This window comes from Dipodomys spectabilis, unplaced genomic scaffold, assembly GCF_019054845.1.
Source record: "Dipodomys spectabilis isolate Male_0828 unplaced genomic scaffold, ASM1905484v1 ptg000324l, whole genome shotgun sequence".
Lineage (NCBI taxonomy): Eukaryota > Metazoa > Chordata > Mammalia > Rodentia > Heteromyidae > Dipodomys > Dipodomys spectabilis.
In genome coordinates, this window is record NW_024871001.1 from 1,242,200 (window position 1) to 1,268,207 (window position 26,008).

General features: G+C 36.9%; 1 pseudogene; it reads left to right on the plus strand.

The window, feature by feature from the left end:
• The first annotated feature begins 1,006 nt into the window (after positions 1–1,006).
• On the plus strand, positions 1,007–15,978 carry LOC122128170 (annotated as a pseudogene).
• Positions 15,979–26,008: the final 10,030 nt, after the last annotated feature.

The following is a 26,008-nucleotide window of genomic DNA, read 5'->3' on the forward strand; positions in this document are numbered from 1 at the left end:
GAATATTTTGACTTATTAATTTTAGTATCCACTGATGAGTTCCTGGTGTTTTCCAAATTGAATTTTTTATTTTTTTTATAATTTCTTTTCCATTTGTTACTTGGAATTACACTGCATGGGAGAGTTTCCCCTCTCCCTTATTTATTTATTATTTACAAAGATCTACTTTTAGAAAAAGTGAGAAAGTAGAATACATCACAATTAATAATGCTAAGTAGTAGCTTACTCTCTGAGATTCTACATACACAGAATATATGTGCTGTGTGTGTGTGTGTGTGTGTGCCAGTACTGACATTTGAACCTTTACCTGGTTTCTATCCCTTAGTTTTTAGCTCAAGGCTAGTACTTTATCATTTGATGACACAGTTTCACTTCCAGCTTTTTGGTGGTTAATTGGTAAAAGTCTCATGGACTTTCCTGTCCAGGCTGGCTCTGAACCATGATCCTTAGATCTCAGTTTCCTGAATATGATTACAGGTGTAAGCCACTAGTGCCAGGCTCCATTTATATATGAAGACACATGACAAAGAAGAAATCAAAGCTGCAGGTGTGACATACCCAAAAGGAATTACAACTTACAATGTCAAGCCCTTCTTGTTGACATCATGAAACAGGAGAGAGATAACCAATATATTACATCACAATACAGGAAAATAAGAATGAAAAAAGCCTTTATAAAAAGAAATTGAGCTAATTTTAGTTTAATATTTGAAATAATTAGTAATAGTCTAGCTCTTTCTTACAAAGACACTTGTATCCTAAAAGTATGAGTAGCCATATTCTAAAAATGTGCATTCATTATAAAAATCATACTTTAAACATATGAGTAAAGATATTAAACAGTCTCCACGTTGAAATAAACTACCTTTGCTTTACTGAAAGTAGTGTCAGCCTTCGGTTCATCTTCATTTCACAGACAGCCATATATTCTCATGCAGGGTCAGCTGCATCCCTGAGATATAGCCTTTGAGTGATTGGATTTGGCCATCATGTTTGATGCCTGGTCACTAAGGCTTCTTTCAACTCAGGTAAAGTGGATATTGTTACCATCATAACCCAATCATTGACCTCAACCACATGTTGTATATGTTTCAGATTGATTCCACCCATGGCAAGTTCAATGGTAAGGTCAAAATTGAGAACAGGAAGCTTGTTGTCAATGGAAAGGTCATACACATCTTCCATGAGTAAGATCCCACAAACATCACATGGGGTGATGCTGGGGCTGAGTACATGGTGGAGAACACAGATGTCTTCATCACTATAGAGAAGGTTGGATCTAACTTGAAGGATAGAGCCAAAAGTATATTCATCTCTTCCCCTTCTCCTGATGCCTCCATGTTTGTCATGGATGTCAACCCTGAAAAGAATGACAACTCCTATAAAGGAGTTTAAAGTGTCTATAAAATGTCATGATTGTCAGCAATGCCTTTTGTACTACCAATTGCTTAGCATCCCTCCCCTCCCCCAGCCAAGGTCATCCACAATAACTTTGGCATTGTGGAGGGCTACAGTCCATACTCTCACCATCACCCAGAAGATGGTGGACCACCCCTTTGGGAAATGGTGGCATGATGGCAGCAGGGCTGCTTAGTATGTCATTTGTAGGCACAGTTTTCTCCAAGTTAAATGGGAAGCTCACTGACAAGGCCTTCCATGTCCCTACAGCAACCTGTCTGTGGTGGATCTGACCTGCCACCTAGAGAAAGCTGCTAAATATGAAAACATCCATGTAATTGTAACTCCTCTATACGGTATTCTCACAATAAAAAAAAAAGAAAAAAAAAGAAGGTGAGTAGTAATCAGGTGTCTGAAGGCCCCTAAAGGGCATCCTGGCTGTCTCAAAGACCAGCTTGTCTCCTGCAAGTTTAACAGCTGACCACCACTCTTTTACCTTTGACATAGGTGGACTGGCATTCCCTTCAATGACTACATTTTCAAACTCACTTCCTAGTTTGACAGTGAATTTTGCTACAGTAACAGGATGGTGGACATCATGGCCGCGTGGTCTCCAAAGAATAAGCACCCCTGTACTATCCACCCCAGGAAGAATGCAAGAGAGAGAGAGAGAGACAGAGAGAGAGAGAGAGAGAGACAGAGAGACAGAGAGAGAGACAGAGAGAGAGACAGAGAGAGACAGAGAGAGACAGAGACACAGACAGAGACAGAGAGAGAGAGAGACAGAGACAGAGAGACAGACAGACAGAGACAGAGACAGAGAGACAGAGACAGAGAGACAGAGAGTCCTCAATTGCTGGGGAATCCCTGCTCCTATTCAGCCCCTCAACACGCTGAGAAGCTCTTCTCACAATCTCCATCCCAAACACCCGAAGAAGTGGAGGGACTTAGAGTTCTACTTTGTGGCCATACTATCAGTCAAAGCTCTCTATACAGAACCAAAAATAGAAAACTCTTATTATGAAGACGTCATTCTTGCTTAATAAAGAAATAAAACCATACATTTTCTTATGGTAAAATTACAATGCAGAAAATTTTACTCTGTGATTGATTATTTTCCTGCCCTACAAGGGCTGCAAAAGCATGAGAATATTTTCCTGGCAAGACCACACAATTCATTCAAAGGATTTTGCTATTGTGTAATTTTCCCAAAGAGACTACTAGTCTTTTTCAAAGTATGTCTTCAGGTATCAAAACAACTAATTGATGTTGTGCTGTCAGCTAAATTTATCATCAATTACAAAAGGAATCATCTTTGATTAGTTGCTTCAATTAATTCAAAGCACTTTACACTGATGGATTGGCTACACACAACTCCAAACAACCATTTCTCCCTTGTTTTTCTCTACTGAAGAGCCTAGGGCAGATAAATTAGAACTGAGTCAGTCTTTCTTGCAGCCAATGTAGCCATATCATAGGTAGTTCCTTTTACTATTTCCAGCTTTACTGAGGTGTGATTGCAAAACAAAATTTATATTTAAGGATCAGAATATGATAAATGGATATACATACATGCATACTTTCTGATTTTATTACCCAAATGTAACTTAATATCAATTACTTTACACATTTTTATATTCTCTTTTTATGATGAGGTTACTTAAGATCTACTGTTTTAGAAAATTTCACTTATAAAACATATTACCATAAACTATTATCAATATTTAATTCAGTAGATTTCCAAAACATATTCATCTTATAAATGAAAGTTTGTACTGTTTGATCAACATCCGCTGTTATCCACCCTTCCAGCCTTGGATAAATATACTACTGGTAAACATAAAAATAGTTTCACATGGGTCCATTGCAACAATGAGATGTATAAGTCGTTATGTTGAAAACGAGCTTTACAACTTTGGTGGGCGGGGAGGAGGATTGGGTGGGGGGGGGGCAGAGGGAGGATGGGAAGGGGAAACAAAGGAGGAGGCTACAATGCTTGATAAGAAACGTACTCATTATCTTGCCCATGTAATTGTAACCCCTCTGTACAGTATTTTCACAATAAAAAAATAGTTTGACATTGGCTGGAAAGATGGCTCAGTGGTAGAACGCTAGCCTTGAGCTGAAGAGCTGAGGAACAGCACCCAGGCCCAGAGTTCAGGCTTCATGACCAACCAAAAAAGTAGTTTAATATGTAAAATGTAACTAGATAACTATAGTATCTGTTTCACTGCTAGGCATTTAAATAAAATCCATTAGGACAAAGATCCATAATTGATGCCAGATTCCAGGAGCTCACACCTGTAATCTTGGTTATTTAGGACATTGAGATTTGAGGATACGGTTCAAAGCTAGCAGAAACACCCATGAGACTCATATCTCTAATTAACCACAATAAAAGCCAGAAGGGAAACTGTAGCTCAAGTGGTAGAGCACTATATTTGAGCAAAAATGTTCAGGGGCAGTACCCAAGCTTTGAGTTGGAGCCCCAGGATGGTACAAGAAAATAATAAAGACTGATACTTGAGAGTTTATGGAAGTTGTGCTTGTTACAGCCTCCAAATTGAAACTATTTCCAGGTCCATCAATAGGGAAAGAACAAAACAACTGGAATACTTCTGAACAGTAAAATAGATTATTGTTTTGTGCCATAACCTGGGCAATTCAAACAATAATACTGAGTGAAAGAAATTGGTTAAAATTAGTGAATATGATATAATTAATTCCATTTTTATTATAATAAATGCAAACAAAGATACAGTAACAGGTCAAAGGTTACCTGGGAAAAAGAATAGAGTGGAGGAGGGAATGAGGTAAGGATTATCAAGGAGCATGAGGAAATTTTTGAGGTGATAGGAATTTTCTTTATCTTGATTTTGCTGACATTCTCCTGGCTGTATTGAAAAGTTATTAAACTGTACAGTTCAAATACTTACAGTTTATAGCTTTCAATTTAATAAATTTGTTAAAAATAAATATTAAAACATGAATAGTTACCATAATTTGGAAGAGTAACAATTTGTAATGCAGAAAATGCAATAGGGTACCCAACAAAACCTGTGAATCTAACAGCTAACTGTAATTTCCTGCTCCCAGAAAATAAAAATGATAATTAGCTCATTCAGCCTTATCAAGTAATTAGAAATATGGGCTTCTCATTATAAATTAATTTCATTTGAGAGGTGAACTACAAAGGTACTCCTATGATTTGAACCTTGCAGTTTATATGCTAACAACTTAGTGAATGTATGTGTGTTAGCAGAGCAAAGTAATGTTTATATTGGAAAGGATAAGGGAATTTAAGGTGAGATCATGTAGAAAAAAAGAGAGACTGCATATTAAATTGTCATATTTATTCACACAATGATATATGAGGAAAAGATAGGGTTTTGCTTAAGTGTAAGGAGCCAAGGAAAAAGGAAAAAAATATAAAATACTATTTTATATTTCGGTAGTACTGGTATTTTTTTGCCAGTCCTGGGGTTTGAACTCAGGGCCTGGGCACTGTCCCTGAGCTGCTTTTGCTCAAGGCTAGCACTCTACCACTTGAGCCACAGCGCCACGTCTGGATTTAGTACTGGGATTTTAACTCAGAACCTCAACCTTTTGAGGCAACTAGTGTATGTCATGAGACATGCTCTTTTCTGCTTTAGTAATTTTTGGATATTTTCTCCTTTTTTTTGTGGTCTGAGAATGGTTTCAGACCATGATTTTCCTTCTTATGGCTTTCTACAGAGGTGGGATGAGAAGCATGCACTATACCCAACCTGCTGATGGAGAATGGGTCTCACTAACTTTTTGACCATGCACTTGAAACCACTGTCTTTTCAACCCGTGCCTTCTGAGAGCTTGGGATTATAGGCATGGGCCAATGTGTTTAGCTCTAAAATTTTACACATTTAATACCAGAGTTACATAGCGAAGATACCTGTATGAATTTTGAGATACTGATGAAGTAAATATACTTATACCAAAGGAAAAATTTACATAAACCATAAAACATGTCAGTTGGAACATTTTTAAAGGTCTATTCTGATTTTCTTTTTTAAAATTAATTTTCTTTGTTTATGTGGTACCAAGGTATCGAACTCTGGGTCTCATGCATGCTAGGCAAGCATTTTATCACTCAGCCACATTCCTAGCCCAGTTGGAACTTTTTAAGTCTAACTAAACATATGTGGTTTAAGACTTGATATATCAAGCCAGATGCCAGTGGCTCACGCCTGAAATCCTAGCTACTCAGAAAGCTGAGATATGAGGATTGTGGTTCAAATCCAGCCCGGGCAGGAAAGTTGGTGAGACTCTTATCTCCAATTAACCACCAGAAAACTGGAAGTGGTACTGTGGCTCAAGTGGTAGAGCACTAGCCTTGAGCTGAAGAGCTCAGGGACACTGCCCAGGCCCTGAATTCAAGCCCCATGACTGACAAAAAAGACTTGATACATCAAATTCCAAATATATATTAGCCCAATATAAGAGCTAGTTAAAAGTCTTAGTTTTTAGATTGACAAAATGTATCTATAATTGGTCAATGTTCAAAGTATGACAGTGTTCTAAGTGTAAAAGCTTATACTAATTATCCATACTTTACATATTCAAATATTTTTTCAAAATGGACATTTCTATGATAGAAGGTAGCCATATATGGTATTCATCTGTCAATTACAATCATAGACTGTATTCTGTGATTCCAATGAACAGAAATATTCACAAACACATCCTATAATTTAATTTAAAAATATGCAAGAACTTTTTCATAATTTTCCTGGAATTATATAAAAATTCTCATGGCATATAACCTATAGTTGATAGAGAATACACCATCAAAAAAGGAAAGTCTACCAAATTCTCACAAATATGAGTTAAATGTGGTTTGATTTCCCTTTTCACAGTCGAGAGTCTCTTAAACCATTTATGCAGTGCTCCCCTGAGTACTTATAAGACCTATTGCTATCCAATCTGAAATATCAATACTTGCTTTTCATGTAAAGAAAAAACACTAAGGCACAATGGGAACAGAACAAAACAACCAGACATGTGGCTCAGGGAGGGCTCCAAGCAACAGTTCTATATATTGTTTCATCTGAAGAAAAGAATACTCCTATAAAAGCTTTAAAAATGGCTCATTGCTTATAGTTTTAAAAAGTTCTTTCTTTGAGACACATACATACCTTTCACTTCTTCTATTTTCCCCTTCTAGACAATGAGTCAGCAGTTAGTGTTTAAAAATCTTGTACTTATGCAAATGTTAAAGTATATGAAGCTGATGGAAACTGAATAAGAACAATTATAAAGTACCAATTTTGGCTGGTCAGATTCCACTCCAAGAAATTATACTGTGCAAACAACCTCTCAAAAAAAAAAATACAACCCAACAATTTACTTTTCCGCATTGCTTTCCCTCAAGTGTCTTTAGTGGTATAATTTCCTTTGCCTGCTTATCATCATTGGAGGCAACACCTGCTGCACAGTTATAGAAGGCAACCTCATTTAATATCGTGTTCTTTATTCAGCTGATTATTTAATCATGCACATTTCACAACAATCATTTATTTCATTTGTATTACTAGTCAGGCCTAGGCATCCTATTAAATAATGAGGATATGAAATACAATGAAATACAGTTTTTGATCCAATAAACTGCTGAATAGGAGTAAAACGCTAGGCTACTTTGCCTTCTTCCTGTCCTCACCCATCCTCAAGTGAAGCCAATGCAGAGGTGGGCACTGCTGCTGCCAGATTCATGATGCCTTTGCTGAGCATTTTGCCTATTCTCTGCACACTGTGACTATAATGGGACCTTGTGTGGCTTCCGTTGCTGATCACTGCATGTATTTCATGGCTTCCAAGAGGAGCATAGATCTATTCTGTGGAGAATTTAGAAAGATTTTTGCTTCTTTTCTGTGTTATCCACTATGCTAGTTTCAAGTATGGGATTAACAAGATCCTACTACATTGTGCTTTGATTTCATGAAGAATTCTCTTTGAAATTAGCACATAGAGAATTTGCTCATATTATGTTCTAGTGCTTAGACATGAATTCGTAAAGGATTGTTCTTCAGAATATTATCCTATACTAGAATTAAAATTACTCCACTGGTAAGACTAAGTCTAATTATATACTCTTGATCAAAGCTTCTTTTAAAGGAATTATCTCCAACAAATCTTTAAGTCTTTGTAAACATGCTTCTGCTTGTCCACATGATTATTGGTTTAGGCTGCTTGGAGATTCTAAATTTTGTAATGTATAAATTATAGGTACAATCCTTCCCTGCTAGTCCCCCAATATAATGCAATACATTAAAGGAAATATCTGGAGTCAAAACCACTAGCCACTTCTCTTACTATTCCTCCAAAACACATCCCCAATTTCTTGGTGAAGTACTTAGATAAGTACTAAAAATTGAAAATAAGCAGTTCTGTTCTTGTCAGAGGGCTGGGTTCTTTTTATGCCAGTACTGGGACGTGAACTCTGGGCCTCATGTTTAATAGGCAAGTGATCTACTATCTGAGCCATTCCTTACAACCACTTTTACTTTAGTTATTTTTAGATAGGGTCTTGCACTTTTGCTCAGACCAGTCATGCACCATGATACTGATATGTCTGTCTCTTGTGTGGCTATTGAGAGCAATTTATAAATAAACTCAATTGTCTGTAATGAGGCATACATTTTAGACTAGAAAAGCAAACTTATTCTGATGATTATTATGGTCTACTTGATAGGATTGAGACGATCCTAGGGGATCAGTAAAGCACATCAATGAATTTGTTTGTGAGGACATTTCCAGAGATTATGAAGAAAGTGGGGGAGATACACTCTAAGTGTGATTAGAAGCATTGAATAGACTGGGGGATCCAAATGAAATAAATGAGAGAAAAAAAGAAAAAATCCAATGAGCACTGGAATTGGCACTTTTCTCTCTCCTTTGTCCTCTATCCTCTGTTCTATCTCTTCTCTTCCTGGCTTCCATTATGTGAAGTGCTCTGCTCTGTTCTGATATAACTTCCTACTATGATGTATAGAAACTTCAACAGCCTTTTCAAGTGAAGCAAACTAAATAATTCCTCCCTGAAGATGTTTATCATATGTATTTGGGTCACAACATGAGAAAGCTAGAATAATTCACTATCTATCCAGAATGTTATAGTCATAGGTAGTCATGACATAGGTGCTGAGAGTAATAGTTGTGGGTAGAGCTAAGAGGAGGGAAGTGATCATGAGGAACCCAAAATACAAAACAGAAGGTCAAAAAACTCATGGAGAATTCTCAATAAATACTGAATTGATGAAGAAATGAATGAATGGATGGCAACTACATTTTCATAACACTTTAGTGGCTTCTAATATGAATTTGCATAATTATTTCATAAACTTTTAACAGTACTCTTATAAAAGTCAAGGCTTTTAGGTCATATTTTACAGATCATTAACTTGAGGTTCAAAGAGGTTGAGTCAATGTCACAAAAGTGATACAATTAAAATGTGACTCAACCCTTTTAATAATGCTTTTGTCATCTCAATAGCTACACAGCATCTGTAATGTTGTCCATGCAAAGCAGAAGTTGTGGCAGGAATAATCCTCTGACTTCTTAACCTGTGTTTTCAGTTAATTTGTGAACTCTTAGTTTAGATGCAAAATAGCAAAAGCTTTGTTTGGAATGCTCTTTGTTTTTAAGGTTCATGATATCAACTTCTGAGAAGCCAGTGCAATTTTATTAAACATTTTAGTTTTGCAAGAATCCTCAGACATATCTGCATTTAGGAATTCTGCCACGAAACCAACACCTGCAATATTAAGCCAAATTCCAACACTGAAATCTGATTCAATGAAGTAGTGACTACGTTTTTGTAAACTTGTAATGCATAACATCTTGTACTCTACTGGAAGGTAATTACTGGATGATTGTCACTTAAATCTTCTATTTATTGTGGTTACTGGCAATATGACATATTATTGAAATTAAATCTTGCAGATATGACCAAAGAATATGATCATGAGCATATGCATCAATGTTAGACATAGTTGGTAACAAAAACTTCTGGGAGTATTTTGCAGAAAGGAATCAGTCAAACACAGGAAAATAAGACAGAAAAATTTGACAGGCATGAAAATATCAGATCAGTGTTCAATGTAATACCATCAGACCAAGGACAAAGGGTGAACCAATGCAACAGCAATACTCACAAGACAATATGTTGGAAATGAACTTTATAACTTGTGGGAACCTTAGGAGGGAGGGAAAGTGGGAGAACAAGGGAGGGGGTAATAACGTTTGACAAGAAACGTACTCATGGGCTGTGGGCTGGGAAGGTGGCTCAGTGGTAGAGTGCTTGCCTTACATGCATCAGGCCCTGGGTTTGATTCCTCGGCACCACATAAGCAGAAAAAGCCAGAAGTGGCACTGTGGCTCAGGTGGTAGAGAGTTAGACTTGAGCTGAAGAGCTGAGGGACAGCACCCAGGCCCAGAGTTCAAGCCTCATGACAAAGAAAAGAAAAAGAGAGAGAGAGAGAGAGAGAAAGAAAGAAAGAAAGAAAGAAAGAAAGAAAGAAAGAAAGGAAGGAAGGAAGAAGAAAGAAAGAAAGAAAGAAAGAAAGAAAGAAAGAAAGAAAGAAAGAAAGAAAGAAAGAAAGAAAGAAAGAAAGAAAGAAAGAAAGGAATGTACTCACTGCTTTATGTAGGCAACCACAACCCCTCTGTGCATCATCTTCACAATAAAATTAAATTAACAAAAAAATGAATGAAGCCACATGGGATAACATTAATGTGAAATTATCAGATTGCCTTCCAAAATATTCATATCAGCTCAGCAAGAAAAGATGCACACATAATACAGGAAACATTGATAAAAGTATTGCCTGATTTTTGACTCAATATGTCTCATATATAGCATGATGAAAGAAAATAGGAATGTTAGTAGCCCAAAATTTATTTTAAGGAAAAGATTCTATTCAGATTACTAAATGGAATGGCTAAAGGATATATGCCAGTCTTTTCTGTTTAGAAAATACTAGATTTTTTGGAAATTGATGACAGGGTTACAGGGTTACATTAAAAAGATATCTCCTTCTTTTGTATATCTGAATATTTTTAGAGCTTCCTAAAGTGTCTTCTTTTTTCTAAATGTATAATTTGCAAAATTATGCTTTAAAACCTTTGCTTTCCTAATATGTCAACTTAAGAATAATTACTCCATTTGAATTTTGTGATCACCTCAATCTATTACATTGAACTTTTCCACAAAGCAATCTCCTATCCAAAAAGAATATCACCAGCTTTCTAGGTCTGAAAATATGCCTAGACTCATACAAATTAATTTAAAAGGAAATTTTACCTTTCAATTAGCCACATTCAGAATTTTTATGAAGTGGGAAGCAGGGAAGGAAGAGGGGGTGGAGGGAGAGAAACCAGAAATCTTTGGTCAGTTTCTAATTCTTATATTTAGTGCCTTTCACATATGATTTCATAGTGTGATTGCATGACATTTTACCAACTGATAATCCTGAAGTGAAGTTAAAATTCTTTCTACAGAAGATGAGACCTGATAAATGTGAAGTTGATGATGATGACAATAATAATGATAATTGGGTAATATATGTTGGCCTAGTATTAGAAACAAAATTATTTAACACAACTGCGATCCATTATTTCAAATATATTTATCTTTTCTGTATGTAGAGGACAAAAAGAAATATTATGTTCCATTCTTGCAAGAGCATAGTAGTATTGAGAAAATAGGCAGGCACTGCATGTATTTCAAATGTTAATTAGAACAATTACATTTGAAAGCCAATCTTTTTTATTATAACTTTTTATTGCAATCATATCTTTTTGTATATTTGGAATCATTTTTTGCCACAATTGTACAATGTAGGCTTTTAGTAAAGATAAAATTATTGTACATAGAAATAAGTTACAAAATCTTAGCTAGGCGCTGGTGGCTCATGCCTATAATCCTAGCTACTCAGGAGGCTGAGATCTGAGAATTGTGGTTCAAAACCAGCCAGGGCAGGAATGTCCTTGAGACTCTTATCTCTTATCTCAGAAAACCAGAAGTGGTGTTGTGACTCAAGTGGTAGAGTGCTAACCTTGAACTGAAGAGCAGAGAGACAGCACCCAGGCCCCGAGTTCAAGTCCCATGACTGATTAAAAAAAGAGTTACAAAATCGTGAATAAAACATACTCAAAATCATTCTGTCCTGAGTTACAGGTTGATGTTCCTGAGGTTTTCATGGGTTTTCTAATCTGTAGTTCTCCATTTTTCTTTCTCTCCATATATATTATTTTGCAGTTTTCTCAGTACATACTTTAAAAACAGGAAAATAAATAATTTATTTCCAGAAGTAAAGGTTTTAATTTAGTGTTAACTTGATTTCAGATTAATCAGTTGATAAAATGTCTCGTAGCTATACCATGAAATTAGATGTGAATAAAACTAAGTAAATTACAAACTGACAAATAATCCCTCCTTCCTTTCCTCCATCTTCCCTGCTAATCCTCCTTTCCTTCCTTCCCTCCTTCCTTCCTTCCTTCCTTTTTTCTTCCTTCCTTCCACATACTTTCTTGTCTGTGCTTTTGTTTCACCTACTTTTAATTTCTTGTTCAAAAAATTTTGGCTCAGAAAGATGCTATGGTACATTTTCACTTTGTTTCCTTCTAGTAGTTTTGGAGTTCTGGGTTTTGTATTTAAGTATTTACTAAATTTTGAGTTGATTTTTATATATGATAAGTAGGACTGTAGTTTCATTCTTCTTTGTGTGATCATCCAGTTTCCTAGCAACGTTTATTGTAGAGTCATTACTCCTGCATTTTTTGCACCATTGTTGAAAACCAGTTGGGTGATATGTATATGCTTGGGTTTATTTTTAGGCTGTGTTCCATCTAGCTGTGATGTATCTTTTTATACCAATAACATTCTATTTGGGTAGTGTTACTATAGGTTTGTAGTGTATTTTGAAATTAGGAAATGTGATGCCTAGTTTTCTTCTTTTTGATGAAGATTGTGTTAGTTATTTTGGTTTTCATTGTTCCATATGAATTTTAGTATATAAAAATTTCAGTGAAGTATAGCTTTGGTATTTCACAAATTATAAACAGATATGTTAAAAAGTTCTATCTCTCAATAATCACAAAGATGTTAGTGAAAGTCACTAGAGATAACATTTTTTCCATTCAATGAATATGTAAATTGTACAGCCAGTATGGAAAGTACAAAGATTCTTCAAAATATTAAAAATAGAATTATTCCATGACCTAGTAATTCTACTGCGAAATAAAAACACAAATGATGCCAGTATGTTGAATAGATATCTGGACTCCATGTTCATTATCATAGTTAAGATATAGAGTCAAAATACATGTCCAGCAATGGATGAATGAGAAAAATTTGCAATTAAATAGTCCTGATAATATGAATGAATCTGCAGTACAGTGAGTTAAGTGAAATGAACCAGAGAAAGAAAGTCAAATACTACATGATCTTACATATATTTTCAGTGTAAAAAGGTTGAATTTATGAAAGGAAACAGGAACAAAATGTAGTCATAGAGGTTGGAGGTTGGAGATGTTGCTGAAAGACTCAAAACTTTATTAGATAGAAGATAAAGTATAAGACCTTTTGTTACTCATAGTGACTGCAGTTAATTATGATACATTGTGCATTTGAAACTTGTTAAGAGAGTAGGCTTTATGTGTTTTCATACAAAAATTAAGCATGTGAGTTCCATATGTTAAACAGCTTGATTTTGGCATCACACAATTTCCACAAACATCACATTTTGTACTATGAATGTATGAAAAAAACGTACTTTTTATTTGAAATAAATGAATGAAGAGAGGACATCCCTAATAACATAAAGTTAGGTCATCTTTAAAGGAAGGAAGGAAAGAAGGAAAGAAAGAAGGAAGGATTAGAAGGAAAGAGGGAAGAAAGGAAGGGGGTGACATCATGTCACCATTTTATGGAGATTGTCTGTGCTTGTGTTTCTTTGGAGCCAGATAATTGCAAGAGACTTGATTGTGCTTCTCTGCAAGAAAACAATGGTCAGAGCTTGGTGTTTTTGAATAAAACTATTTTAGTTCACTTTTCACTTAAGGAAATTGCTGTATAATTTCTCCCAAAGGTTATCTAAGTCTGAGTTCTACTAGTCAATAATTCATGAACTAGTAGAACTAGTTCATTGGATGAGAGGAATATGAGACCAATACTTGGTTGCTGTTACATTTCATGAAGTAAAGAAATGTTAACACCCAGTGGTAATATATGAGAACATAGTTCCCCAGAGGAAGGATTACTGTGGAAACAAAGCATTGCTCTCATAACTGGCAGAGAGCTCAGATTCCAGGAGCTGCTGGCTAGCTATAAGGATATGTTGCCAGACAGATTTTGAGACTCAGCTACTCAGGGATCTGAAAACAACAAAAGATTGCAGAGAGCCTAAGGAGACCAGGCCACAGTGACTGGGAGTAAATGGCACTGCAAGGTGGTTATGAAGAGGGAGAGGGTTTGACATGGGCAGGTAGGGAAGTTTTATGGGTGCTCAGATAGTGGCGGGCCTTTTGGTCAGTGATCCTACTTTCCCAGATCCTACTTTGCCTTGATGATCACTGTACAAACAGATCATAGAACCCATCACTAGTAAGCAGTTGTGTTTCCACAAGTAGTCACTGCTGGGGTTTGCTGCCAGGTTAGGTTTGAACTATGCCTTAGGTATTCTTGGGAATACACTGTCACTGGGTCTGGATAGTAGACAGCCAAGATAAATGATTGTGGAGAAAAAGAGGGTCTAATGTGGAAATACTGAATTTTAGCAGTTGGAAGTACACACAGTGAAGGACCTGGAGATCTGCAGCTTCACTCTCCATGATGAGAGCAAATCTCATTGGCTGAGGATCACCACAAAAAATAGCACTAGATAGTAGCTGGCTGAGTGCTTGGCCTCAGGAGTTATCTTTCAGCTGCAGGTGCTTGTTGCCAGCCAAGGCTGACTGCTCTGAGAACAGGACCTGGAGATCACATGATATACCACAGGCTCCTGTCCCTCCAAAGGATGGTAAAATGCTGGAAAAGGTCTGAAAGCACTGAAACCTAAAACAAATCTCCCGAATCCATTAGTTCTCCAACACCAGAATGTAATTCAGTATTTTTATTTGCTTCTTTCACTATCAAATACCCTTATGGGACAACCCTAGTTTTGCACCTGTGCTACCATTAGGAACACAAATAAGGGCCCCATGCAGCACACGTGCACACATGCATACTCTGTGCAGCCAACAGATCAGTGGAAGAGGTTTTACCCAGCATGTGTGAGGTCATAGATTCAACATCCCATGTGCAACACACACAGATGCTCAAAACATTAAATCAGAGTAAGTGGAGAGGAATACAAATATGGGTGTCTTTTTTAAAGCTTCCTGGGTGTTTATCCAATGTGCAGCTGAATCTGAGAAACACAGGTCTGAAAGGACATATGGTACCAATTATGGTAGGACTTGAAGATTCTTGCCACTACAATGGATTTAGATCTTTAGGACTCATTCAAAAATGCTGTTGGCTTAGCTACAGAGTCAGAAAGCTGGACTTCATGGAGGTTGTATTATAGGTTTTAGGAATTGTTTCATACCTGCTTGATATTCAGCTTTTGATTAATTGCTGTTTGTATATTTGGCAGTATTTATGCTAAGACATGATTTATCATGTTAAAAAGAGTTTAAGGTGAAATATCCATTCTTGATCACCAACTTCCAGTTAGGATTGTTTATAAAAAATATCCTAATGGGCTGCTGGGAAAGTGGCTCAACAGTAGAGTGTGTGCCTAGCATGCATGAAGCCCCAGGTTCAAATCCTCAGTACCACATAAACAGAAAAAGCCAGAAGTGGCACAGTGGATGAAGTGCTAGCCTTCAGCAAAAGAAGCTCATGGACAGTGCTCAGGTTCTAAATGCATGCCCCTTGACTGACAAAAATCCCTAATGATTGTTTAATCCATAATCTGTCTTGCTTTTGATAATACAATAACCACTAATGCATACTTTGACATGCATTACACCATTTAACTTCCTTAATTAATGTCACGAAGTATTATTCTTTCTTTAATGCATGAATGAACAGAGAAAAGAATATATTCTCACATTTCTATAAAAACTTATGAGTTGAATATTTATGATGTAAACTCCACTTATGCTCTCTTTTTTTTTTGTCTGTAATGGGGCCTGAACTCTGGGCCTGGACACTGTCTCTCAACAGTTCAGCTGAAGGCTAACTCTCTACCACTTGAGCCACAGGGCCATTTCCGGCTTTTTCTGCGTATGTGGTGCTGAGGAATCGAACCCAGGTCCTCATGCATGCAAGGCAAGGACTCTACCACTGAGCCACCTTCCCATCTCCGACAACCTTGTTGCCAGCGGCAGTGGCAGCAGTGGAGCCGCCATATCAACAAAGAAAGCCTGAGAAAAAGGCTCCAGAGTTGTTGTGCAAGCAGATTCTGCTCACTGCCAGCAAGAACAAACAAGGAGCGGAAATCTTCATCCTGGTGACCACAGATAGTCACAGAACATGGAAGGCCGGGAAACCAAGGTAAAGGCGTGAGAACCCCACAAAGCATCCTCACTCCTTCTCACTGAGCAGTGGTAGAAAGGTAGCCCCTCCCCCACCACCAGAGAAGAACTCTATCTTTGATCCTGACAAAGATCAGGCCAGAGCAGCTAGCACATAACTAAATCCTGAGAATGGCTCCAGGTTGGGCTGTGTGAGTGTCTCAGGAGCTAGCCCCTCAGGGAAAAGCTACTGATTGCTGATATGCCTCAACCCTACCCACAACCTAGCCCCATCACAGCATCTCCAAGCTAGAGGAAGCACCCATCTCCCTCTTTTCTGATACTCAAAGCACATTGCACTCCCACTGAACTAGCCTGGGCGGAGAGTCATAAAGTCCCTCCTAAGGCAGTGCTTCGTTCTGCTTGTTCAAACAAACTGATTTAAGAAACCAGTCAAGCCACAGGAAAACCAGACACCACAAGCAAACCAGAGACTCCATCAAGAGACTGGTTATAGACTCAGGGGAGACACAAGATTTACCTTCCCCCCGAAAACTCAAAGAACTCTTTTTTTCTACCTACTTTAAAAAAAAAAATTTTTTTTTTTTTAGCTTTTGACATTTTTTTAAATTTTTTTTTTATTGTGAAAATACTTTACAGAGGGGTTACAATTACATGGGCAAGATAGTGAGTGCATTTCTTATCAAGCATTGTAGCCTCCTCCTTTGTTTACCCTTCCCATCCCTTCCCATCCTTCCTCCCCCCCATCCTTCCCCCCCAAAGTTGTAAAGTTCGTTTTCGACATGACAACTTCTACTTCTCATTGTTGCAACAGGTCCCCCTGTATCCTTATTTAAACGACTTGTTTTTCCCCTTCCCCTCCACAAATTATACCGACATCAAATACAGTGAAAGCAGGGGTTATACTGTGGGAGAGGGACATACAAAGCAACAAAGAAATAATCTTATAATTGCGTTAGAAACAAATGCATGAAAGAAAAAAAACATTTAAAATATATATCTTAGGGTTCATTTGCCTTAGGGTTCATTATCTGACCTTTTCTGCTTGACTCATACATATACTAGATATTCCAAATAAGGGAAATCATGGGACCTATGTTTCTTTGGGCTTGGCTTACTTCACTTAATATAATTTTTTCCAAGTCTTTCCATTTCCTAACAAATGGGGCAATGTCATTCTTTCTGATGGAGGCATAGAATTCCATTGTGTATATATACCACATTTTCTTGATCCATTCATCTACTGAGGGGCATCTAGGTTGGTTCCAGATCTTAGCTATGGTAAATAATGCTGCAATAAGCATAGCTGTGCTGGTAGCTTTAGTGTGGTCTTGTTTGTAAACATTTGGGTAAATGCCCAAAAGTGGGATTGCTGGGTCATAGGGGAGCTCTATGTGGAGTCTTTTGAGGAATCTCCATACTACTTTCCAAAGTGGTTGAACAAGTTTACACTCCCACCAACAATGAAGTAAGGTTCCCTTCTGTCTGCATCCCCTTCAGCATCTGCTGTTATTAGAGTTCTTGATTTTTGCCATTCTAACTGGGATGAGGTGGTATCTCAATGTTGTTTTGATTTGCATTTCATTTATGGCTAGGGAGGTTGAGCATTTCTTCATGTGTCTATTGGCCATCCTTCTTTCTTCTTCAGAGAAGTTTTTCTTTAAGTCATTAGCCCACTTATTTATTGAACAGTTGTTTCTTTGAGGATTTGTTTTTGGGGGATTTAATTTTTTGAGTTCCAAGTATATTTTAGATATGAGACCCTTGTCCATGGGCTTTCTATTGATCTTGCTAGCTATGTCCTTTGCCATGCAGAAGCTCTGCAACTTCATGCAATCCCATTTGTCCAACCTTTCTTTGATTTGTTATGTACTGGCACAAGAACAGACCTCAGGACCAATAGAATAGAATTGAAAACCCAGAAATGAACCTACAGACCTATAGCCATCTAATCTTTGATAAGGAAGCTAAAAAAATAGAATGGAAGAATTCTATTCCTCCATTAGAAAGAATGACACTGCCCCATTTGTTAGTAAATGAAAAGACGTGGAAAAAATTATATTAGGCCAGGTCCAAAGAAACATAAGTCCCATGATTTCCCTTATCTGCAATAAATAGTGTATGTCTAGGACAAGCCGAAAAGGTCAAAAGCTATGTACATATGACAATATAAGATGATGCTAAGTGAAATGAACCCCAAGATAGGGACACAAGAGGTTTTATCTTTGTTGCTGTTCTTTTTAATGTACTTATAATGTGCTATGTGATTTTTTTTTGTTTCTTTTGTATGTGCTTCCCCCATGGTATAACTCCTGTTTTCACTGTATTTGATTCTGGTGCTCTGCATCTTGTATATATATATTTCTAATTTGGGGAGAGGAAGGGAAATAACAAATGCTGAAATAAGCATACAGGTTGACCCATCATAGCAATGAGATGTACAAGACACTATGTTGAAACGAACTCTATAACTTCTGGTAGGGAGAGAAGAGTTGGGGAGGTGGGAAGGGAAGGGATGGTAGGGGAGAAACAAAAGAGAGGGTAACAATGCTCGATAGGAAATGTACTCATGTAACTTAGGAAACTTACTCATGTAACTGTAACCCCTCTGTATAGTATTTTTACAATAAAAATATATTTAATTTAAAAAATGAGCTTATTGGATTCTCAGATCAGCTTTGCTTAATTCTTGTGTATAACAGTATATTAAAAAAATCACTTGAATTGTTTTTATTCTCAGCCAGAATTAGTCAATTAGTCATTAATTATGTGTGGATTATCCTAGATGATTTTAGTGGAAGAATAACAGCCATGAATATTATCCAAATAGCTCCTGCCATATTTTTAATAAAAATTATGCATCATGGATAATGGGACTTAGGATAACACCTTATCAAGATATCTACTAGCTTTTTTGGGGGCTGCCATTCCTGGAGCTTAAGCTTAAACTCTGGGCACTGCTCAGATTTTTTGCTCAAAAACAAGTGCTTTACCAGTTGAGCCATACCTCCATTTCTGGCTTTTTGCTGGTTAATTGAAGGGTAAGAATTCCCTAGACTTTCTGTTGGGCTGGCTTTGAACTGCTATCCTCACATCTCAGCTAGCTCAGATACAGCCTTTCAGGATAGCTAGGATTATAGGTGTGAGTCACTGGAGACCAGTTCTATTAGTTATTATTCACTTTCTTGTGGGAAAAATGAAGCTCTGATATGTTAAATGACTTGCCTGAGAAGGCATTCCTACTCAGTAGCAACTCAGAGCATGAAAACAGTGTTTTCCTTTTGCTTGATACTCAAGGGCTTGAACAGAAGATGGAAGTTGCTTCTGACTACCTCAGTATCATTGGTTCAGAAATATGACGGCATTAGAATCAACCATGAAGTTATTGAAAACTGCATATGATTTTTCCAAAGCAAGCATGTAGATTCAGGAAGCCTTGATTCTGTTCCTAACATTTGTTTGTAAAAATAATTTCCACATATAATTTCTATACTTTTAAATAAATAAACCTGATTGATAGTGTAATGCAAACCAGATAGCTAGCCATTTTCCTTCTTCCATCAGGTCTTTCCTGATCTTCCAAAGAAAAAATGGGAGGAAGATAAGGAAGGCATTTGGTCTTATGTGTGTAAGTCAAGGCACTGTTTGCAACACGTCTGTGTTGTTCAGGAATGTCTAAGAAACTTGTTAAAATGTTATGAAGTGACACTTCTAAGATGCATGAATTTCTTTAGAACACTTCATAAGGCATGAATTTTTATGAACACTTCATAATGCATAATTAGTAAGACACACAATGTACTGAAACCTAGTGAGTTTTTTTGTGTGTTCATTTGTGGCATGGTCTTGGGTATGCAGTCCAAGATGGTCTCAAACTCACTAGTTAGCCTCAAGTAACCTTGAATTTAAAAACCTACTGACTCTGCATCTTGCATTCTGGGACTTTGAGTATATATCACCAAACCTGACTGCAAAGCCTACTTTCATTATAACCTGGAGGTGAGGATTTAGATTCTTATTTCACCTATACTCCCGTTGAAAGTTTAAAGGCTTTTCTGTATCTAGATTTAAAAAAAATCTTCAAGAGAAATGCATGAACAAGTTGGTCTGGGTCATTTGGCTTATTTCTTCATATACTTGCCTCCAATAGATGAACCTTCCTTCTTTTGGTGACTACAAACCATCTGTCTTCTAGTTCTGGCTTTAAAACATAGTCTGGGGATGAGTAATAAGGCAGCATACTTGTCTTTTGGGGGGATTTAACAGCATGGCCTGTGAAAACATTTCCCAAAGTCTATTAGAGTCTGCTTCTGGAAATAAATTGTCTTCCAAGCCTGGAAAATGAGCAGTGATGCTTACTCAATGGAGATTTTGTAAAGCATTGAATTTGTTGATTGATAAATGCCTGTTTGGAGAGCAGCACAGGCCTGCCAAGCACAATCTGTCTCTCAAAACTTCTCAGAGAACACAGATGGCAAGAAGGTTTGGGCCTCAAAAGCTTTGGATTCTCAGAGGTTTGCATAGAGTTTAATTACTTTGCAGATAAAACAGTGGACAGATGTGTAACACTTGGTCCAGCACCAAGGTGAACCTCAGAATCTGCCCAAACCATCACTTTTTGACTCCTTGTATGAAACCACTGTATATACAGAGAAAGGAGGCCAAAATCCTGTCCATTGAATTCTGTTGCCTCTGCTTCCAGACAGGGCAGATGAGAAGCATTAGGAGAAATGTTCCAGTCAAGACATCTTCTTTATTAATGGGTTAACACCAATGGAAGGAAATACCAAGAGTGGAAGGAGAATACTAACAATATAAATAAAGCAGCACTGGAAAACGAAACTACAAGATTAAAGGTGATCCTGGGAGGGGACTAAGAATATTCAGTTTCAGCCAAGAATATCCTATCTTTTTTTGGCTGTGGTCTCTGCTCCAAATCCAGAGAGTTTAAAGCTAATGGAAAACTTGGAATTATACAAGAATAAATGCTTGTAAAACACTGAAAAAGAAAGAAAACAAAACGTAAATCTCCTTAGAGAAGACAGTGTCTTATATCCTGCAACAGTGGCTACTGTCTCACATACTGGCTTTATTCATAAAGATAAATGCATTGTGATTCAGTAAGTCCCCATTAAATGACAAAACCATAGAAGCAGCAGCCCTAAAATTCAACCCCAACCTTAGCAGAGACCAACCCTATTTCAGAATGGAGGCCTCAAATTCATGAACGAATAATTGATCTCTAATTCTGATTTTCAAAAAGAAAACCAAATTGGAGTTTGTATTAATTTCCACTCTGATTACTTCCACTTCATAATGTAAGAAGATAATTTTTCTCAAAGTATTCCTATGTAACACGCCATCCATTTAAGGTTTGAAACACGTAAAACAATCTTTACTCATCAAAATTATGAAAGAACAAAATGCTTACAGATTTGTTATAGCTACATTATACAGTTCATTCGTTTTTCAATCAATAATGTTTTTATATTCTGTGTTACAATATAGAATACCACATTATATTTAGTTTTCATGTCTCCTTGATCTCTTTTCAATTGTAATAGCTTGTTAGACTTTCCTTGTTTTTCATAATATTGGCAGTTTTGAGTCCGGTGTTATACTAACTGTCCTTCATTTTATTGGTTTGTTTTCTGATGTCTCCCATGATCAGATTTTTTTAGTAAAAAAAATACAGAAGTAATATTTCATTTTAATTGAATTACATTAATATTTGTCTGCTGCCAACATGATTTATCACTGGTGGTTTTAACCTCGATTACTTAGCCAAATTAGTATATTGGGTTTGTCCACTGTAAAGTTATTTCATCTCCCATCCTTACTAATTCTAGGAGATGACTTATTAAACTATTTGGAATTCCTCTATATGAAAGACATAGTACCCACTCATTAATTGTTTATGCATTACTTCAATCTGCTCTTTATTTGTGTCAGAATAGACCAGGTATGCTTATTTTAATTGGAAAGTACATATCTGTGTCTGTCTGTCCGTCTGTCCATCTGTCTGTCTGTCTATTTGTCTGTCTCACTTCCTACCAGATTGTGATATTCTGTGATAGTTAACTTTGGGTAAGTTTCTGGAGTATGGGGAATATTTCAAGTGTTTTAAAGTGTTTTAAAGGTTTTTGATAATATCATTTTTGGCCATGCAAAATTTGAAACTAAGACTCCCTCATGTTTGCTGGGCAGGGGTTCAACCACTTGAGGCACACACTGAACTCTTTTTCCTTGAGTTATTTTCCACATAGCAACTTGTGATTTTACGTACACTGATACTGGACCATGATTCCCTTATTTATTGCCTCCTGCATAGATGGGATTTTATACAGACATGCGCCATCATGCCCAGCATATTTTCTGAGATGACATTTTTTTCTAGGCTGGCCACAAATTGTGATCAGCCTGCTTTCTGCTTCCTGAGTAACTGTGAATGCAGGCATGTCACTTCACTTAGCTGAAGATGGAATTTTTAACAAATAAAAATTATATTGGTATTTCACCAGACACCTGTGGCTCACGCCTGTAATCTTAGCTACTCAGAAGAATGACATCTGAGTATCCCAGTTCAGAGCCAGCTCAGGCAGGAAGTCTGTGAGATTCTCATCTCCAATTAACCACAGAAAAATCTGGAAATGGAGGTGTGGCTCAAGTAGTAAAGTACTAGTCCTTGAGCAAAATGTTCTGAGACAGAACCCAGGCACTGAGTTCAAGCCCCGGGACCAGCATAAAAAATTATATCTACATGTGAGCTGGGTGCTAGTGACTTATGTCTGTAATCCTAGCTACTCCATAGGCTAAGATATGAAGATGACAGTTCAAAGCCAGCCCAGGGAGTAAAGTCTATGAAACTCTGATCTCCAATTAACTAGTAAAAAGCTGAAAGTGAGCCATATCTCAAATGGTAGATTGCTAGTCTTGAGCAAAAAAGCTCAAGGACAGCTCCAATTTTTTTGAATTCAAGCCCCAGGACTGGCACCAAAACAAAACAAAATTTTATCTATATTTAAAGTATAAAATCTGATCTTTTGATACATAATGTGAAATGATCACATTCTAGTACATTACTGTATCTATCACATCTACCTACACTATTTTTATACTATTTGATTAACATCATTGCATTTCTTTTTTTCTATGGTCCCATACAATTACTGTCCTGTTCTCTACCTCTATGTTTGACTGTTTTGGATTCCTTATACAAAGAAGATCGTGCAGCATTGTTCTTTGTGTGTCTTGTACATTTCATTTAGTGTAATATCTTCCAAATCTATCCATCTTGTTGAAAATAAATGGCAGGATTTTTCTTTCTCTTTTACTTTTATTACTTTATTACACTTAAGTAGTTGAACAAAGAGGTTTTAATTCAATGTGTCAGATTGTGAATACAAAGCATCTTGGAGGATTAATACTCCAATATCCAGAACTGTGGAAAATAAATCCCTATTGCTTATAATTGCCCAATTTTAGGTATTCTGTTAGAGCAAATAATCATGATAATGATGATGATTTGATGATGATGATGATGATGATGATGATGATGATGATGATGATAGCAGCACACAACTTAAAAGAACTTGGTATCTTTTGAGAGTATTAAGACTATCATACAATTTCACTCATCATTTTTCTGTTTTCTTTTCCTTCTCCTTCCTTTATTTTATCTTTTCATTTTTTCCCATTGATAGCCCCTACTTTCATTATCTTTTTGCTTATTTTCTTTCTTCTTCTTGTGCCAGTCCTTGGCTTAAACTCAGGGTCTGGGTGCTGTCCCAAAGCTTTTTTTTCCCCTCAAGGTTAGCACTCTTACCACTTGAACCACAGCTCCACTTATGACTTTTTGTTAGTTAGAGTTAGGAATCTCACAGACTGCTCTGGCTGGCTTTGTACTGTAATCTTCAAGTCTCAGCCTCCTGTGAGCCATCAGCTCATAGCTACCAGCTACCATTTTTTCTTTTTGAATTTCCTTCCCAGTCTCCTTCTTCCCTTCCTTCTTTTTTCTTCTGAAAATAGTTAAGCAAAAGAGAAAAAATATTAAATGATTTTTTTTCAACTTCTTCCACTAAGCTGATGAGTAACTATAACAGGGAGACCACCGAAGCCAAGTTTCTTTTCAATTAGTGGGTAAATTCTCTCCTGTTTAGATTTATATAAAATCAAAGCGAGCCAATTTATCCCCAAGACACCAAATGAAACTCCTAATTACCCTCTATAAGTTGCTCTGAAATTACTATATCTTAAGAAATTAATGGTACTACATATCCTCCTTTATCAGGCATAGGAAATGAAATGACTGGCCTTGTTAAAAGGCTAGTCCTGACTGATAGGAAACAGATTTTGTTAATAAGTACATATCAAAAAGTGCAATATTCAACATGTTAAATTTTTTTTTAAGTTTAGCCACTCTGGATTTCAATTACTAGCTGGTTCTTTGTCACACTTCAGCTGTATTCTCACAACACTGAAATCAAAATGAAAATATGTATAAAAAACCTGTCAGTTCTTATTTGTTAAATGTACAGTGCTATAAATGTGCATATGCTTTTCCCCCAGCTGAATCAATCTGTTATCTTGATAGAATGTAGACATATCCATAGTTATAATTTTATTTTGTATTACTAAGTGAATATTTCAGGAGACAGAAGACTTGAGTACCCGAGGGGCTTGACAGACTTGCTGTATCCTAGAGACAAGTTACTTCACCACAATCCTACCTATTACTATTAAGACTAATAATAACCACTTTTACAGTACTTCACGGGAGACTGTGAGGGCAAATTAAGTGGCACTCAGTGAATAGAGGAAAATTACCAAGGACTAGTGAAAAGCATTTATTCCTTTTAGTTTCGAAGTAAAATCAAATGCTAAAGCAATGGGCCACCTTGCATATCCCTCATGCATGCTCTAATATTCCCTTGCAATTATTTTTATTTTATTTTATTTTTTTTTTATTGTAAAGCTACTATACAGAGGGTTACAGTTACATGAGTGAGGTTATGAGTACACTTCCTCTTGAACATTGTTATCCCCTCCATTGTTTTCCCCCTACCATCCCCTCCCTCCCTCCCTTCCCCGAGGTTCTTTTTTTTTTTTTTTTTTTGATTGTGATTAAATGATTACATAATTTCAAAGTCACAAGTTCATTCTAACTTCCCTGGAGCAAATTGTCTACCACAGTCTGTAATATATAACAGTGTTCACATGTTATATACCATATTTGTGATCAGCAGCATGAGGATATTTAGTAGTGGTTCAACCAGATGAGCGGGAGTTCTTTGTTTCTTAAGTCCTGTTAGTTTTGTCGTATCACCTAACCTTTTGGATTTAGCATCCACTTATGAGGGAGACCATGTACCGTTTGTCTCTTCGTTCTTGGCTTACCTCGCTCAACATGATTCCTTCTAGCTCCATCCATTTCCCTGCAAATGCCATTATTTTGTCATTTCTAATGGCTGCATAATATTCCATTGTGTATAGATACCACAATTTTTGGATCCATTCATCTGTGGTGGGGCACCTAGGTTGTTTCCATATCCTAGCTATTGCGAACAGTGCTGCAATAAACATGGAGGTGCACGCGTCCTTGTATATTGGTTCCTGTTGTTCAGGGTAGATGCCTAGAAGTGGTATGACTGGGTCGTAAGGGAGGTCAATCTTTAGCTTTCTAAGGACCCTCCAGACTGCTTTCCAAAGTGGTTGTATAAGTGTACATTCCCACCAGCAGTGTAATAGGGTTCCTCTTTCTCCACATCCCCTCCAGCATTTGTCGTTGGCTGATTTGTGGATGTGGGACATTCTGACTGGGGTAAGGTGGTATCTCAGGGTTGTCTTTATTTGCATTTCCTTCACCACCAGGGATGATGAACATTTCCTCATGTGTTTCTTTGCCATTTTTATTTCTTCATTTGAGAAGTCCCTCTTTAGTTCCCTTGCCCATTTAGTAATTGGTTTGTTAGGTTTGGGAGGGATTAGTTTCTTGAGTTCCCTGTATATACAGGATGTTAACCCCTTGTCTGATATATTGCTGGTAAATATTTT